Source organism: Triturus cristatus, chromosome 9 (genome assembly GCF_964204655.1).
Source record: "Triturus cristatus chromosome 9, aTriCri1.1, whole genome shotgun sequence".
NCBI classification, from domain to species: Eukaryota; Metazoa; Chordata; class Amphibia; order Caudata; family Salamandridae; genus Triturus; species Triturus cristatus.
In genome coordinates this window covers 525858680-525876435 of record NC_140592.1, presented here as the reverse complement: position 1 = coordinate 525876435, position 17756 = coordinate 525858680, and the positions used below count along the sequence as shown (strand labels likewise).

The following is a 17756-nucleotide window of genomic DNA, read 5'->3' as shown; positions in this document are numbered from 1 at the left end:
AGTTCAGGCATCGTTAGTATCTTCACCCATTTTAAGTGTCTCATATCATTAGTGGGGACAATATCGCATAAGGACAGTTCATTTCTTAATTGGGAAGGTACCTTATGTCTTGTTAGTTCCAGGGTCACACACAGGGGGTTATGATCGCTTTCAAGCCGGTCCCTGACAATCATATCTCCAAGGGCGTGCCATGGTTTCAAGCTAATTAGTATGTAATCTATTCGACTAGCACTATGCCTGTTGTTAAATATGTTAGCCCTGAGTCTATCTGATGGCGATCTTCTGTTTGCTGCCCGCAAACCCTTTTCCAGACAGATAGAATTAATTTGGATGGCCACATCCTTCCACTTTTTTTAGGTTCAAGCTCCACCTCTGGGATGCCCCATTTGGCATCTTCCTCTTCTGCAAAATAACACTCCTCGTTTACAAGGGGCTCAAACGACGAGTTAAAGTCGCCCGTGACTAGGACATTGGATTCTTCTGAATATAGGTCAAGAAGATCGTCGAGCGCTGCTAAAACTTCTGACTTCTTCCCTCTAGTTCCTCTCACGTAGACATTATAAATGTCTACGTTCCCTTGTGAGCCCGAGGTCAATCTAATCGCCTGGATGTCGTAACTCTAGATCGAGAGCACCTGGATGTTAAAGCCTAATTCCTGCCGCACCCAAATTGTCAATCCCCCTGATGGACGCCCTTTTGCTCCTCTAATGGCTGGGATGTAATAATTTAAATAGCCTGGGCAGAAGAGGGGAACCTCTGCCCAGGTTTCCTGAAAGAGGCAGATGTCATAGCACTCGATAAAGGCATGCCACTTGGGAGAAGTAGTCTTCGAACTCAACCCTGCGATGTTCCACGACAACAGGGAATCCCTCAGGGGAGCTGGGCAAGGAGACGATGGCCCACTGGATCTCATAGAAGATATGCAGCCCACCTCCTTTGGGCCATCTATCAAAGATGGGGATGCAGCTTGGTACTGGGAGGGCTACCCCTGCTGATGGAGCTGGCTATAGGGGATCCTTGAAGCTTTTGGAGCGGCACTCTCTTGTGTCAGTCATTATTGTCCAAAGTGGAGCTTCCCAGCTGGCTGGTGAGTGACTGCCTGGGGGGGACGTGTAATCTGGCTGCTCGTCGGAAATCGTCTGACAGTCCTGGGGAACTGGTTTGAAACATCAGAGCAAAAAGGTTTTCAGCTAGATCTGCCCTGGTCAGGGTAAACTCAATACAATCTAACTGGTGGACTGGAGAGGTGAGCCTGCAAGCCTTAATGATGTCTTCCCTTATCACTGAACTGCATGCCCTGACATACCGTATCCAATCAATGGCTTTATTAGTCAGGGAATCCGCATTCTCTGTGCCTTTATTGATGTCATACTTGGGCACGTTCACCATAAAGATTCCATGGCTATTGGGCGGGTTGAAGGTGTTCTGTTTGAACAACCTAGTTTGGGAACTACACTGAGGATGTTGAGTTTGAGGGGGAGTGTTTCTGTTATACATTGTCTGGTCCCTCGCTGATGCTACCCTATAAGGATTATTGGGATTGCTTACAATAGGATGTGGTAGGCGCTTGAACATCGGTGATGGTGTCATTAATTTATGGATCCTAGCCATACCAGAAGGAAAGAGAGGTCCGTTGGAGTTAGTGTTAGTGCCCGTGGCAGGGGCAACTGATGAAATTTTGGGATTGATGGCCTGGCAGCGCACTGGGAGATTACTTGCCGTTGTGTTAACTCTCCCTCTACGGTTAAATCTTCTGATGATAGGAGCTTAACCATAGAGGTTAAGTCCTCAATCATAGTTCTCATAATCCCTACTTCCTGCCATAAGTTGTTAACTAGTTGAATCATGTCCTGATTCTCTGTTAGTCCCTGGCACTACCTCTTTACTATTAGCTGCAGGTAACTGTGGTAACTGAGCAATCTGTGGCCTTTCGTCCTTGTCTGCACTAGCCAGGTCCGACAGAGGCAGAAATCTATTTGTACATACGATTGCAGGATCTATATAATGAGGGTTATACGCAGACAGGCTAGTAGTCAAGTGAACTACTCCTGTTGTGTCACGCTTTCCTGCTTCATTAGGAACAACTGGCCTTTTTTTGTGTGATTTGCGAAACATAGCAGGGATAGTGGGATGACAATTTGGGCTTCCATTAATGGATTGGGTTGGTCTAGGGAGGCCTTGTCACAGGAAGTTTGTGCATTAGGTGCTGTCTCTACTATATACTCACACTCGCTAGTGAGGGTGTCAACACGTTCTAGGACACAATCACTACCTGCGTTCTTGTGCAACCTCCTGGCCTTTTTCCCTTTGTTACCCCATACAGTTACAGTGCCCCACCCCCATCCCCGCTTCCTTCCATAGCCTTTCTTTTCCCCAATCCAATATCGGCTACTAATGCTTCCAAAGCTATGCAGGATTCACGCCTAACATTAGAGTAAGACTTAACATATGTACACTTAGCAGGGTGGAGCAGTACAAAACGCGATCAGAAAGTTCAGCACAGCCAATCCGCCAGAAATTCTGGATAGGGGGCAGTAAATATAGTCAGTTAAAATCCAGGAGTCCAGGAAGGGTCCATGTGACAGACCAACTACCAGGCAGCAGGTGAAAGAGGGGTGGCCCAGCCCTGCCTCTTCCTGTCAATGATGGGCTCGCCCTTGGCATACGCGCGTCCCGCGCAGCGGGAAGCCTGTGCTGAATATAAGCACCCCCGGGCGCTTGCAGAGTGATGTTGGTGTCTCCCTGGCACAGTGCATCCCAGGGGCTAGAGTCCCCCTGATGGTGTCAACGGATCGGTGGTGGCAGGTTGCGGGCTCCCGCGCAGCAGCACCCGGTGCTTGCAGAGTGCCGTACCCGCCTCCCTGGCGCGGTGCTTCCTGGGGGCTAGAGTCCCCCTGATGGTGTCAGCGGGTCGGTGGCGGCAGGTTGCGGGCTCACCTAGCTATCTTGGTGAAAAACCATCAATAACTGGAGCCACTCGGTGCAATAACAAACTATGTTTCTCCTCTCATCTTTTGAAGAGTATATTATAGAGGTCCGTCCTTCTAGGGTAACAGTGCTAGAAAATGAAACACTTCATCTATATAGCAGGAATGCTCGTTACCTTCAGTCTTCAAATCATTTCTAAATAACTGGCGTCTTTAGAAACACTTAAATCTGAGTTATTAATCTCATGACTTCCCTCTTCTTTGTATTTCTATTGGTTTTGCTCTTCTTACTAGTCATGCCATTTACCAGTCTCGAAGCATACACAACTCACTTGTTCACTAGTCTACGCTGCTGTTCGTGGGCATTTGTTTATTGTATTGTTTATGTGCTCGCCACTGTCAATCAATCAATCAATCAATCAAGACATTTGTAAAGCGCGCTACTCACCCGGAGGGTCTCAAGGCGCTAGGGGGAGGGGGGTCCGCTACTGCTCGAACAGCCAGGTATTGAGTTGCTACCTGAAGGAGAGGTGGTCTTGGGTCAGGCGGCGGTGGATGGGGAGGGAGTTCCAAGTCTTGGCTGCCAGGTAGGAGAAGGATCTTCCTCCCATGGTGGCTCTTCGGATGCGCGGAACGGCGGCGAGGGCATGGCTGGTCGATCGTAGCTGGCGGGTGGGAGTGTAGAAGGTCAGGCGGTTGTTGAGGTATCTGGGGCCCAGGTCTTGGAGGGCCTTGTGTGCGTGGGTCAGGAGTCGGAACGTGATTCTCTTGCTGACGGGGAGCCAGGGCAGGTCTCTCAGGTGTCCGGAGATGTGGCTGTGTCGGGGGATGTCAAGGATGAGTCGTGCGGAGGCGTTCTGGATGCGTTGGAGTCTTTTCTGTAGTTTGGCTGTGGTTACGGTGTAGAGGGTGTTTCCGTAGTCCAGTCGGCTGGTGACGACAGCCTGGGTGACCGTCTTTCTGGTTTCGGTGGGGATCCATCGGAAGATCTTTCGGAGCATGCGCAAGATGTTGAAACACGACGATGAGACGGCGTTGACTTGTCTGGTCATCGAGAGGAAGGAGTCCAGGATGAAGCCCAGGTTGCGTGCGTGGTCCACAGGTTTAGGTGTGCTGCCCAGGGCAGGGGGCCACCAGGAGTCGTCCCAGGCAGAGGGTGATGATCCCAGGATGAGGACTTCCGTCTTGTCTGAGTTCAGTTTCAGGCGGCTGCTCATCATCCACTCGGTTACGTCTTTCATCCCTTCGTGTAGGTTGGTTCTGGCGGTGGCTGGGTCGTTGGTGGGGGAGAGGATCAGCTGAGTGTCGTCGGCATAGGAGATGATGTTGAGGTTGTGTTGGCGTGCGATGGCTGCGAGGGGGCTCATGTAGACGTTGAAGAGGGTGGGGCTGAGTGATGATCCCTGCAGAACGCCGCAGATGACTTCGGTGGCCTCGGATCTGAACGGGAGGAGGCGGACTCTCTGGGTTCTTCCGGCGAGGAACGAGATGATCCAATCTAGTGCCTTCTCTTGGATTCCGATGTTGCTGAGGCGCTGTACTAGGGTGCAGTGGCAGACAGTATCGAACGCTGCGGAGAGGTCCAGGAGGATGAGGGCCGCTGTTTCCCCGTTGTCGAGCAGGGCTCGGATGTCGTCAGTGGCTGCGATGAGGGCGGTCTCGGTGCTGTGGTTGGCTCGGAAGCCGGACTGCGAGTGGTCGAGGGATCCGTTTGTCTCGAGGAAGGCGGCAAGCTGTCTGTTGACGGTCTTCTCGTTGACCTTGGCAGGAAAAGGGAGGAGCGAGATGGGGCGGTAGTTCTTGAGGTCGGAGGGGTCTGCTGATGGCTTCTTCAGGAGGGCGCTGAGTTCGGCGTGCTTCCAGCTCTCCGGGAAGGTGGCGGTGTTGAAGGAGCAGTTGATGATGTCCCGGAGTAGAGGTGCGATGACGGAGTCGGCCTTGTTGAAGACTTGGTGGGGGCATGGGTCGGTTGGTGATCCGGAGTGGATGGTGTTCATCGTGTGGATGGTGTCTTCGGTGCTGACCGGGGTCCAGGCGCGGAGGGTGGTGGTGGGGGTCGTCGGTTCAGTGGTTGGGTGCGTGGTCTGTGCGCCAAAGCTGTTGTGTATCTCGGCGATCTTGCGGTGAAAGAACGAAGCGAGTGAGTCGCAGAGGTCTTGTGAGGGAGTGATTTCGTTGTTTCCGGCGCTGGGGTTGGAGAGCTCTTTGACGATGCTGAAGAGTTCCTTGCTGTTGTGTGCGTTGTTGTCTAGTCGTTCCTTGAACGCTGTCCTCTTGGTGGTGTGGATCAGCTGGTGGTGTTCGTGGGAGGCGTGCTTGGGGGTGGTCATGTTGTCTGTAGTCGGGTTCTTTCGCCAGGCTTTCTCTAAGGTACGGCAGTTCTTCTTGGAGTTCTTGAGGTCGTCGTTGAACCAGGAGGCTTTCTTGCTGCCGGGCCTGCTGGGATGGTTTTTCAGAGGTGCGAGGTCATCAGCGCAGTTGGTGATCCACTGTGTGAGGTTGTTGGCTGCTTGGTTGGGGTCCGTTGAGCTGGCGGGAGGGTTCTGGCTCAGTGATGTGGTGAGCTGGTCGGTGGTGATCTTGTTCCAGCTCCTGCGGGGAGCCTGTTGCGGGTGGTGGTGAGTCGTGGTTCTTCTGAAGCTGAAGTGGACGCAGCTGTGGTCTGTCCAGTGGCGTCCGGTGGCGTGGCTGAAGGAGATGTGCTTGCTGGAGGAGAAGACTGGGTCAAGCGTGTGTCCGGCGTAGTGGGTGGGGGAGTTCACCAGTTGCTTGAGTCCGAGGTTGGCGAGGTTGTCCAGCAGGGTGGTGGTGTTGTTGTCGTTGTTGTTCTCCAGGTGGAAGTTGAGGTCCCCTAGGAGGATGTAGTCAGCGGAGGGGAGGGTGTGTGGGCTGATGAAGTCTGCGATGTCTTCGCTGAATTGAGTGCGGGGTCCTGGGGGTCTGTAGATGAGGGTGCCTCTGAGTGTGGTCTTGGGGTCGGTGTGTATCTGGAAGTGAAGATGTTCGGCGGCTGTGAGGGTGTCGTCGGAGTTGGTCGTGATGCGGATGGTGTTCTTGTGGACGATGGCGATGCCTCCTCCTGTCTGGTTGACGCGGTCCCTCCGGGTGATCTTGTATCTGTCCGGGATGGCGACGCCGGGTGCTGAGGAGGCGTTCATCCATGTTTCCGTGAGGAAGGCGACGTCTGGAGATGTGGTGTCGAGCAGGTTCCAGAGTTCCACGGCGTGTCTGTGGACGGAGCGGGTGTTGAGCAGGATGCACTTCAGGTGGTTGCTGCTGGTGCTCGGCTTGGCGGGTGCGGTACCGGCCCGGATGCAGGAGAACTTGCAGGAATGGCAGGTGAATGGTCCGTGGGTGCGTCTTGGGGTGGCTCGGTAGCAGCCGGGGATCCGGCCGGTGTTGAGTGCGATGAGGGTGGCGGTGTCGTAGGTCCTGCGGGTGGGCTGGTGTCTGCGGGGGCCAGGGGGTCTGGCGCTGGGCGCGGGCCAGGCGTGGACGGGCACAGACGGGCTTGCCTTTGGCGTGCCATCGGCGCGCCAGCGGCGTGCCCGCTGCGAGCGGCCGCTGCTGCGCTCGCTGCGCGGCCTCCATATGAGGGGGAGAGGGAGGGAGGAGCAGCTGGGAGGTGGGAGCGGGGCGGCCAATGGGATGCAAGGGGGCGGGGCAACCGGGAAGCGGCAGCGGGAACAAGTGGCGAGAAGAACAACGAGGCACAAACAGAGGTACAGAAGTAAAAGGGGGGCACAATTCAGGGCACAAAATGCAATGGAGGACACAGGCACTCGGGATACAAAAGCAAAAAGAGGACACAGGCACTCAGGGTACAAAAGGAAAAAGGCACAGGCAGTCAGGGCACGGAGGAGAGAGGGGTGGGGAGAGGCACAGAAACGGCAGTACAATTACCAAGCAGAGGGCTGGTGCGAGCGGTAGCGAGAATGCAGGTCACACTGGGGGCAGCGTGGCGGAGAGGGGAGCGACCTGCCTGGGAAACAGGGTCAGAGGTCGCTCTCTCTACTGCTGCGCGGCTTCCATATGAGGGGGAGAGGGAGGGAGGAGCTGCTGGGAGGTGGGAGCGGGGCGGCCAATAGGATGCAAGGGGGCGGGGCAACCGGTAAGCGGCGGCGGGAACGAGTGGCGAGGAGAGCAACGAGGCGCAAACAGGGGTACAGAAGTAAAAGGGGGGCACAATTCAGGGCACAAAATGCAATGGAGGACACAGGCACTCGGGATACAAAAGCAAAAAAAGGACACAGGCACTTAGGGTACAAGAGGAAAAAGGCACAGGCAGTCAGGGCACGGAGGAGAGAGGGGCGGGGAGAGGCACAGAAACGGCAGTAAAATTACCAAGCAGAGGGCTGGTGCGAGCGGTAGCGAGAATGCAGGTCACACTGGGGGCAGCGTGGCGGAGAGGGGAGCGACCTGCCTGGGAAACAGGGTCAGAGGTCGCTCTGTCTGTCTGTCTGTCTTCGCTTTCCATTTACTCTCATTTCATTTTGGGAATGTATGTAGTTTCACCTAAGCCCTGAGAGGCAGTGCTGCACTTTACATAGGATAAAAACATAACATCCGACGTGTGAGCCAAGAAAAGCTGCCCATGATTGTTTACAAAAGCAGAAGAACAGAGGAAAGGATGCGATATGACCATGATAGTTTACAAAAGCAGAATAACAGAGGAAAGGGAGGATGAGGGTGAGGATAAGTGAATCAGGCGGCGGGCTAAGAAAGAAGTTGGTATAATGTACACGGGGGAGTCGGTTTTTAAAGAAAATAGTCAAAGAATTCTGAAACTTGTTGGCTATTTTGGAAGTAAACAGATGACAAAGAAAATTACAAATGGTTAGAGGAATTAATCCGACGCCAAAGCAGCAGAGGGAAGACTGTGAGGAGTGAGGTGAAGGATGAACGGAAAAAAATGAGAGATTACATTTGAAAGACTGGAAACACAGAATTATCCATTCTCATGCGAGGTAGTAGTTGTTACGGAGATTTAGGGTGGGGGTGACATTTTTAAAATTTGGAAATTCTGAGAACCACATGGTTGGTGTGGTGTGTCATGCAAATACAACCTTCGAGAACGGTTTTAAGGTCGGTAAACCAGTTTCTGAATGCCGTGCTTTGTGGAGGATGCAGGCTGGGAGGGCTAGCCAGCGCAGATTTAATTGGGTGGTGGTAATATGATAAACTATACGTTGCCCGGTTATAAGATAACTGCTGTGCGGGCGGCAGCCATGAGGAGTATCGTTTTGTCAAGGAAGCCTCATTGAAGAGCATTAACTCCATCAATATGTGAGAGGACAAGGGCTCCTGCAGTAGTTTAGAAAAGAATGTGGAGGAAAGAAGTGTTTAATAATGCAGAGAACTCTTATTCGTAACCAAGATGTTTTTTTTGTTAACATGTTACCTCAGGGATAGGGTCAATGTGAAAGCCAAGAGATTTTGAAGTTAAGGAGAAAAGAAGCTATCAAGATGCAATAAAATTAACAATTGGTTAATAGGTTGATACATTTTGCTACATTTATTACATTGAATTCGTTTTTTTCTGGGTTATTTGAGGGATAGTGGCTACCAGAGACAGGATAATCTGCAATACGTCTCTAAGCACTGGATAGGTGTTGCAGATGAAACTTTGAGGTAAAGTTCTGTCATCAGCATACTGGGGGAGGCGGATTCCATGTGAGGCTAGTTTCGTACTGAGGGATCCATGCAAAAGGTGGAAATCATGGGTTTAAAATAGAGAAAGGAGATGAAGGCGGCAAACCAGTTGAGGACTGGGCCAGAGATGCTCATGTCAGAGGAGAGAATGTTAGGAGGTTTTTATGATCAATTATATTGAATACCACTACGAGGTTTTAGGAAAACAAAAGAGGAAGGGACACTTTTAACTCTAATTTGAAGGATGTAATCCAAGATTTAGAGCATGTCAGTTTAGTTGCTCCAGTGTAGGTGCAAGTGAGACTGGTAAATTTGAAGAATAATTTAGTATATGGGATTGTGAATAAGGCCGTTGAATTTCCAAGAATGTTATCAAAGGGCTGCTGAGTAATACGATGATAAATTGTTTGTTCATAGGGATTAAAGTTGGGTTTCTTTAGTAAAGGAAACAAGCATTGGCATAGCCAATAGGTCTTGCCTTTGGGACCTTATAAGTGTTATAAGTGTTTAGCCATGCAACAGTTGCATAACTAAATACTTATAAGGTCCCAAAAGCGCGACCTATTGGCTGTGCCAAGCGGCCGTGCGGCCACGAAAGTGATCGCGATCAAACATCAAAGCGGCAGTGCGGCCGCAAAAGTGAAAGTAATTGCGGCCAAGTGCGGTGCGCGCCCACGCACATGCACTGTAGCTCTAGGCTGGTCTGGTAGCACTTTTTGGAGCCCTCTCAAAAAGTCTCGCCAGACCAGCGCATGCGCTGGGTCAGACGAGACCTAAAAAAAAATGACCTATTTTCAGGGCCGTAAGGAAGAGACTCTGTTAGATGTATTACTTGTTGATGGATACTTCTAACTGCAGAATCCTCATCTTAGATTATTCCCCAGTTGCAAGACTGGTTTTTGCAGCAATGCTCCCACACACCGGTAGGTGGAATCCTTTCGTTTAAAAGTGATGTTGTGGATCGCATATCAACATCATCCCTGCATGCTGACATTAGTTCCTTAATTTCCATGCCTTCCGAAGAGGACCTTCAACTTCACAGCCCTCACAGATACTTTGATGGCTATGTGGGTGGAACAATGTTCTTGCCCATCTGTCAACATGCAGGTGGTCATATTCATAGGCTGGTGCCTGGGGATATGGACTTTCTCACCAAGCACCTTACTCTAGAGGGTCTTATTGTACACTCCTCGACATGTAAAGTGAATTATAATCCATTACCCACTGCCCCTCTGAATAGGGAATCTAAACAAATCAATGCCTTTGGCCAACCTATGTTCTCTTCAGCAATTTGGCATTGTGGAATGGAAACGCAATCTGTTTGTTGGTCCGCCACACCCATGCTCTTTGGGACATGGTCAGAGAAATTATGCTGGTAGTCCCAGAAGATTTTAGGGCCTCCTTGGCCTATTCTATACATGATGGGAAAGATGCAACAAATCTGTTATCAACGCAGGTATGGGTACCAAAGATTGGTTGGCAGGATGGTTGATACCAGTGTGGTCCTTCATTGAAGTGCCTGGATGAGGTCCACTGGTTTTGACATGCTTGCATGAGGTCCACTGGGTTTTCTGGCGACATGCAGGCTTCACTGATGGACATGGTCATTGATGGCTTTCACCTCAAATTCAATTCAAATAGACTTTATTCGGATTTCAAAACCATCCATAAAAGCACAAAATAAATTTTTTAAAATACACGTATAATACTACAGTTTTGGGCCACAATTCATCATTTACAAATATAATTTATAAAAGCAACAATGAAAACTCAAATGACCTTTTTGCTGTACAATGCACAAACCATCTTAAATACAATATATGGCGGTACACAGAGAAAGGATAACTTTCAATATTACGAAAACAAGACAAATACATTACATTACATTAGGTTAGTGCAAATCGTGTATTAAAGTGCCAAAAATGCATATCTCAATATAAAATTAATCAATTCTCAGAGACCTGCGTGAACGTACAATAGCATTAAGAAAATTACTAACTCTGAAAATCAATTCATCTGATCCCAGCATTAAAAAGTGTCTATAAGCATAATTGTGATCAGTCATGTTGTGCTTTCTACAGTAGGGGATTAAATAATGCCTTGTAAATTTCTTGTAGAAACCACAGCCAAAAATAAAATGTAACATGCTCTGGGTTCCACCATGGTCACAAGGGCAATTTAATTTTTCCAGATTTTTAATGTAACCCAGTGGAAAGCAGATAAGATTTACAATACTCCGGTCCCTAAATCTGAATAGTAAGGTCCTATTCCACCTGCCCAGTTTTTTACGTAAATAGGGCTGTGGTAGCATCGGGAATTCCGGGGATGATTCCTGGATTTGTAAGTAATTGATTGTGGATTGTTTCGCGGAATCTACTCTTTCCCTCTCTTTGTGGAAATGCTGATAGAGTGCCCTTCTCACCAAGTTTTTGTGGGAGCCATCGATCTGATCAGGGTGTGTGAAAAGGTGACCATAGTTGACACTCACGAGGCTCTTTTCTACCGCACTAATCCATGGAATTAAACCGACATTCTCGCTATTCAGACAATCCATAATAATCTCACGGGACAGGGAAGCTGCCGGGTTTTTCCAGACCCTTAGCCAAAACAATGCGGGTCTGGCTCTTATAAAATCCTCAACATAGTGTAGTTTTAATTCGTTATGGCATACAGTGGTTGGTGCACTAATGACTCCCCCCAAGATTTTCCGACAAAATCTGTTCTCTTCTCTCTGTAATTCGGAGCAGTTCGAGAACCCCCAGACTTCAGCACCGTATGTACCAGTTGGAAGGCATTGGGTCCGGTAGATTTGTAGTAAACTGGAAACCACGTCCGCCTGGCGCGGTTGACGGAGAGAGGTAACAGAGTTAATCGATTTGGAGAGTTTATTTCTCCCCATTGCAACGTGGGGTTGCCACGAGCCACTATTGGAAAATAGCAGGCCCAAATATGGGAAAGTGCAAGTGCTTTTTAAGAAGTTTTGACCTATCACAATCTTTGGGATTTTATAATTTTTAGGGCCGCAGGTCATTATAAAGGATTTACTAAAATTAGTGCACAGACCTAAATCAGACATGTAATCAACAAATCCCGATATTAAAGTACGCAGGGCATTCGGAGTGCGGCCCATGAGTACCGCATCATCCGCGTAGAGTAGCGCCGGGATTGGTTTCTTATTAATGATGGGGACGTCTTTTGTCAAGTTACATAAAGAATGGGTTAATTCATTGATGTATAGTATAAAAAGCAAGGGGGCCAGAACGCAGCCCTGTCTCACCCCCTTGCCTATTAAAATTTCATTTGAGACCTCGCCTTCATTATTTATTCGGACGCGGGCCTTCAAGTTGCAATGGAGATTGGCCAAAAAGTGGACTAGTGGTTCATCTAAACCGTAATTTAAAAGAATGGACCATAAGCGAGAGCGGTTTACAAAATCAAATGCTGAGCTTAGGTCCATAAACCCAAAGTACAGAGGGGATTGTTTGGCTCTTGTGTATTTAGCCATTATAAGGTTGAGGTTCAAACATTGTTCCACCGTGCCAAGTTTGCTCCTAAAGCCTAGCTGGCAACGGTGGATAATAGAATTTTCATCTGCCCATGTGCTAATTCTATTAAATAGGACCCTACCAAGGACCTTCAGGGTATTATCGATCAATGATATTGGTCGATAGCACCCCGGGTCCAACCTATTTCCCTTTTTAAAAATAGGTACGATGGTACTGCTGGACCATGTCGGGGGGATGGATTTCTTACTCAGATTGTTAAAAAGGTTACAGAGTAAGGGGGCCCAGAAGCTTGTATTGGATTTTATCTGGTCAATAGACAAGCCGTCCGGGCCTGGTGCCTTATTACCAGCACTATTTGCAATGGCTTCCTCCACCTCCTCTAATGTTATGACTATGGTACTGTCGGGGAAATTATCCTCAGTGGGATCTCCAACTTCCGCATAGAGTTTTGAGAAGTGGGTGACCCATGAGTCTCCTGTGATATTGCAATTGATCGGGGTGATGTTACTTCCCAGGGCTCTCAAGTTCTTTACATCTCTCCAAAACCCAGTTGAATCTTTTAAGGCAGCAGATTTCGTGAGATTATCCCAGTGACTTATTAAAAGCTCCTCGGTTCTAACTTTTAGTGCATGTTTGTATTTGGAACGTAGTGAACTGACAAGGGACACATCTCGGGGTTTAGCTGCCAAGGCCTTTCTAAGTTCTCTATTGGCCCTCGAACAGTTAGTATCGAACCATCTTTGGTTAGTTACATTATGTTCTTTTGACGGTCTGGATATTGCCCTTTTTATAGCTATGCATAAATCACAGAAAGACTTAATTATATCAGGGCCACCAAATGCTAAACAGTTAGAGATCAACAGAGGATTATTCCTAATCACAGTAGATAGGATCTCTTGGTTATCGATCCCTCTCCAGACAATCCTGAGCCCGTCTGTAGAGACGGTAATATTTTGGGCTCCTGCCTCAAGTGGGCCTATAGGTTTTTTAATAGATTTAAGTTGGATTACTATGGGCAGATGATCACTATATGAACTACTAACAACCTCGGATCTGAGTAACACTTCGCTAAGGAGGGAAGAGATAAACATATAATCAATTGTAGTTGAACTACCACGGCCAATATAAGTAGGCGCCGGCTCAATTCCCTCAGGGGTTCCACTATGGCTCATTACATCGTCTAAATCCCTGCTATGTAATAAATCCAATAATTCAGCACCACGTCTACAAGGCGGGGATGTATAATAAATGTGAGCATTAAAATCTCCGCCGACACAGATACCATCAAATTGGCCAAACTTTTCTCCATTTGCAACTTCATCAATAAAATTGAACAATTCTAAAAGGATGGGATTTGGATGGTTAATAAAATCGTTATTATAAAAGTTTATGAGACAAATTTTTAACCTTGCAACATATTTCACGGCTATCAGATATTTACTGACCACATGTAAAGGTTCAATTTTCACGTCCTTGGAGATTTTTGCCCAGATGGATAAACCACCACTTGGACGCCCCGAAACAGAGGGCAAAGCAGTAAGATTATGACAGAAAAAACCCTCCAGTAATTGGGCGCATGTGCACCACGTCTCTTGCAACATTACCACATCAAAGTTACTTATCCAGGTAACCCATTCTTTAATTTTCATCTTACTTGAAAGCCCAGCAATATTCCAACTAATGACACTAAAAGTATCAGTTAGTGGAATAGAGGTGGGAGAAGGAAGGGCAATGGAAAAATCGGTGCGTGCTACATGAGGTGGAATTAATCCATCTGGACAGGGCTTATAAGTATTTATGGCTTTTGCCGTTTCCAAAGGCATTGTGCTGATAACCTTATCAAGTTTTATAGGAGATGTTAGTAGTGGTCAATGTAGGCTTCCTAATTCGGATAGAGCAGAAAATCTATTGGATAAAGGAATGGTATTGGGGGCCGTTTGAAATATTCTGTGTGGGGGCCTATAAAAGTGGCCCAGTGGGCGAAGAGTTATGGCAGTAGATGTGCTAGCATAGGTGTTATGTGTGTCTATAAAGAATCTTACAGAGCTCGGGTGTCGGAAGTTGATCACTATACAGTCCCCACTAATATTTTTATGTTGTGGGCCCACCCAGCTTACCCGACGAGTTGATATAATCTCATTTGATATGTTCCATCTTGCCCCTTTATGTTTAGTCAGCCAATCGATGCATTTGTTATGCAATTGTGGCCATGACTCGCTTTGGTTTTCTTTAAGGGCTGGTACGCCTGCTAACACTAGAATATATGGGCAGGCTTCTGGGGGTAAGTGAAGTGATGGCCCTAAATTATTAGTGGTACTATTTCTTACTGACGCACCTCTGCTTATGCTTACACTATCTGAAGTGTTGCCTGTCCTATCTTTTAGGGTTACTGATGGAGTGATAGTGGGGTTAGCATCCGAGCTCACAATATTAGTTGAAGCTCTTCCTGCTACTCCAAAAGAATCATGATTTGGGCCCATGGTCAGTGCGGGTGGGGTATTAGCTAAAGTGCTGCTAGATGAGACAGCTTTGACAGCTGTTGAGCTTTTGGTGTTACTATGGCCGGGATCATCAGCAGCGGCCAAACCCCCCTCCCTCAGACCATTACATACTGATTCTAACTTGCTCATAATTTTTTCACCCCGGGCTGCATCCACACTAATAATGCCTTTCCTTTTAATTTCCTCCTTTTTGACAAGGTTTTCAATTTTGTCCAGTCTCTTAAAAACAGCATTAAATTGTTTGGCTATTTGAATTTGAACTTGCTTAAAAATGGTATCAACAATAGTTTCTATCAAATTGCCATTGACTTTGGGTTGGATATTTCGGTCGATGGACTCAGTCTGGGTACTGACCGAATTGTCAGTACTCTCATCACATGATATAGGGACCCCACAAGTACCTTTATCCAGGGCTGAAGACTCTGGTCTACAAATAGAGACAGTGGGTCTTCCCGTTCCTTCATCCGATGGTGAGAGTTGCGATGATAAGTCCTCAATGGTACCTGATATCACTATTTCACAGTCATTTCCTTTGTTTTCGTTCCATAAACTTTGTGGGGTAGGTTGGTTTCTACAGTGTCTTGGTTGTTTCCTTTTGTTTATGGTACATTTCACTGGGCCTCTCTTACGTTTCTCCCTTGTTATTGTGTTGGAACATGGTGTTTTATCTAGTGCGGGTTCCACTAATTGGTCAGTTACAGGTACAGTCACCAAACTGGTTATGTCAATAATGGGAGTTACAGTATCAGCTTGAGCTGATGGTTTGATGACCGTTACTGTAGGGGAGAGAGGGAGACCCAAGGTAGGTAAAACGTTAGGAGACTGGGAACATGGCAGGGTAGTAGTAGAGAATCCGAACGACATCCTGCGTTCGGTATCAGCAATCTCATTAGTAACCATGGTAAGGGCGTTAGCCAGTAATGTATCAATCGATGTAGACTGTTCGATAGGGGTAACAGTAGTGGCAGATGTGGGCTTCATCGTGCGTTTCCCCATGATTTGTATAAATACCTGTACAACCTAACGATGCAAGGGGGGTGGCCCAGCCCTGCCTCTGTCTGCCCCTGACGGCCACAGACGGCCCGCCCTCTGCCCGGGCTCAGCCCGGCGATGTCCGCGCGCGTCCCGCGACGCGGGGAAAGGGTCTGCTGAAGTAGCGCCACCGGGCGCGATTTCCGCCGGAAATGGGCGGTTCTCAGGTGGAATGCTGGGGGCTGTAGTCCCCCCCCAACAGCGGCCTCGATGGAAGAAGAGGCGGCGGGGGAGGCTAGAGGCAGAGTAGCGAGGTGGCGGTGAAAACTCTGTCCCCGTGCCCAGGAGCCAGGTTGGTGCTGCTGCGTGGATGTATTTAGGCTGCTGTGTCAAACGCGGTCCACCTATTTGGTGAGGAGGTGAACTCTACTTTAGAACACTTGAAGGACAGCAGAGTTAAAGTGCATTACTTGTGGCTGTAGGTGCCTCCCAAACAATTTCCACACCAGTTATAGGAACGTAGGAGATTTCGAGTATACAGACAGACAGAGACAGCCTTGCCAACCAGTGATGCAACAGAGAGCCCAGTCCTTTCTGGGCCACCGTAATCTTAAATTGGAACCTTAACTTGGTCTTGACTTTCCTCATGTGTACGCCTTTTGACTCAATGAATGGCTGTTCACTGCGTCTCCTGACCTTAAAGATTGTCTTCCTCATTGTGATTGCGTAAGTGCGTCAAATGAGTAAACAGCAGGCCCTCTCAGTTCTACCATCCAAAACCACCTTTTTCTTGGACAAATTGGTGCTGAGAACTCAGACAGCCTTCCTACCCAAGGTCATGACTCCCTTTTATGTTGGGCAAATCATCCATTTACAAGTGTTCTTAGCTAGCTCTCAGACCTCGAAAGAGGAGGAGATAGTCTATTGGTTGGAGCCCAAAAGAGCTTGAAGCTTTTAAAAAGATCACACAAAGGATCACCAAGTGGATGGTCAGCATTTTGTGGGGTTCTCTGGAGCAAAGGAAAAGAAGGCTGTGTAGATGAGGACCGTTTTTGATGTGCATGGTACTCTGCATTAAGATCTGCAATGTACTGGCCAAGAAAGAGCCCCCAGAAGGTCTGAGAGCCAATTCTACCTGGGCCAAGGCTGCGACCACTGTGTTGGCATGAGGGGTGCCTGTCCTTGACATTTTCCAGGATGCAATCTGGGTGTTGGTTCATATGTTATAGAAGCATAACTGTCTTGACAGTCAGGTTGGGTGGGAAGGTCACATTGCCTACTCAGGACTGCAGGAAGTTTTGGTATGAATTCACTCGACAAAGCCTTCACCTTGGGGAGCAGTTGCATAAAGGAAAAGGATGGTGCCCCTCTGCAGAATGCGAGGAGGGGGAACTGGTTTTCCAATATGTTACAGATATTCATTTGCTTTAGGCATATTGGGGGACCTCTGAAGGGTTGGTTGGGGCATGAAGGGTTTGAGGCCCCCTCTGCATCCCAGGGACTACTGAGGCCTGTTTACACCCCTGTTGTAGGGGTACTTCTTTGGTATGAGTTTCAAGGTGGAGAATCTGAGGTTAGAACTATCCATCAGAAAGACAAGTTATTTAAACATCAGTAACACTCTTTCAGGTGTATAATCTATCTACCCGTAGATCCCTCAATTCCCTCGTACTTGTCTGTTCTATGAAATGGGCTCTTTTAACATCTAAAAAGGTCCCAAGTTGGTACTGAGTGTGGTTTTTCAGAACATTGTTTGCACTTCGTGTTTAGGGGTGGAGAAAAAGAAAAGACAAGAAACTGATGTCAGTGTGGAGGTGTGCCACTTATATGCAGATCAACCCTGTCACTTCCATATCAGCATGGAGCCAATCCAGAGCCTCACAATGCCACCCAGCGATGTGTGGGAGCACTGCTACAAAACTCTCCCTTCCATAGAAAGGCCATACAAAAGGACCAGTGTGTCTCACAAATTATAAAAAGGGGATATGCTCTACCTTTTTGGATGGCCTGACTTCAAATCCCCTCTTCGGTCACTTCACTTAGAGCATTACCTTCAATAGAACAGGACTGCACATCTGAAGACAGCTCTATTCATTGAACGAAGATAGGAAACGGTACTGTCGGAATGTAAAAGAATAAAAAACAGAAAGGGCCATATGCATAAATACAATATTATTGTGCTGTTTGGGTATATTTTT

General features: G+C 48.1%; 1 protein-coding gene across 1 annotated transcript in view; it reads right to left on the bottom strand.

Annotated features, from left to right (window-relative positions):
- Positions 1-17756, bottom strand: part of LOC146798239 (solute carrier family 22 member 6-B-like) — a 1062737-nt gene that overhangs the window by 377886 nt on the left and 667095 nt on the right. The window lies entirely within an intron of this gene.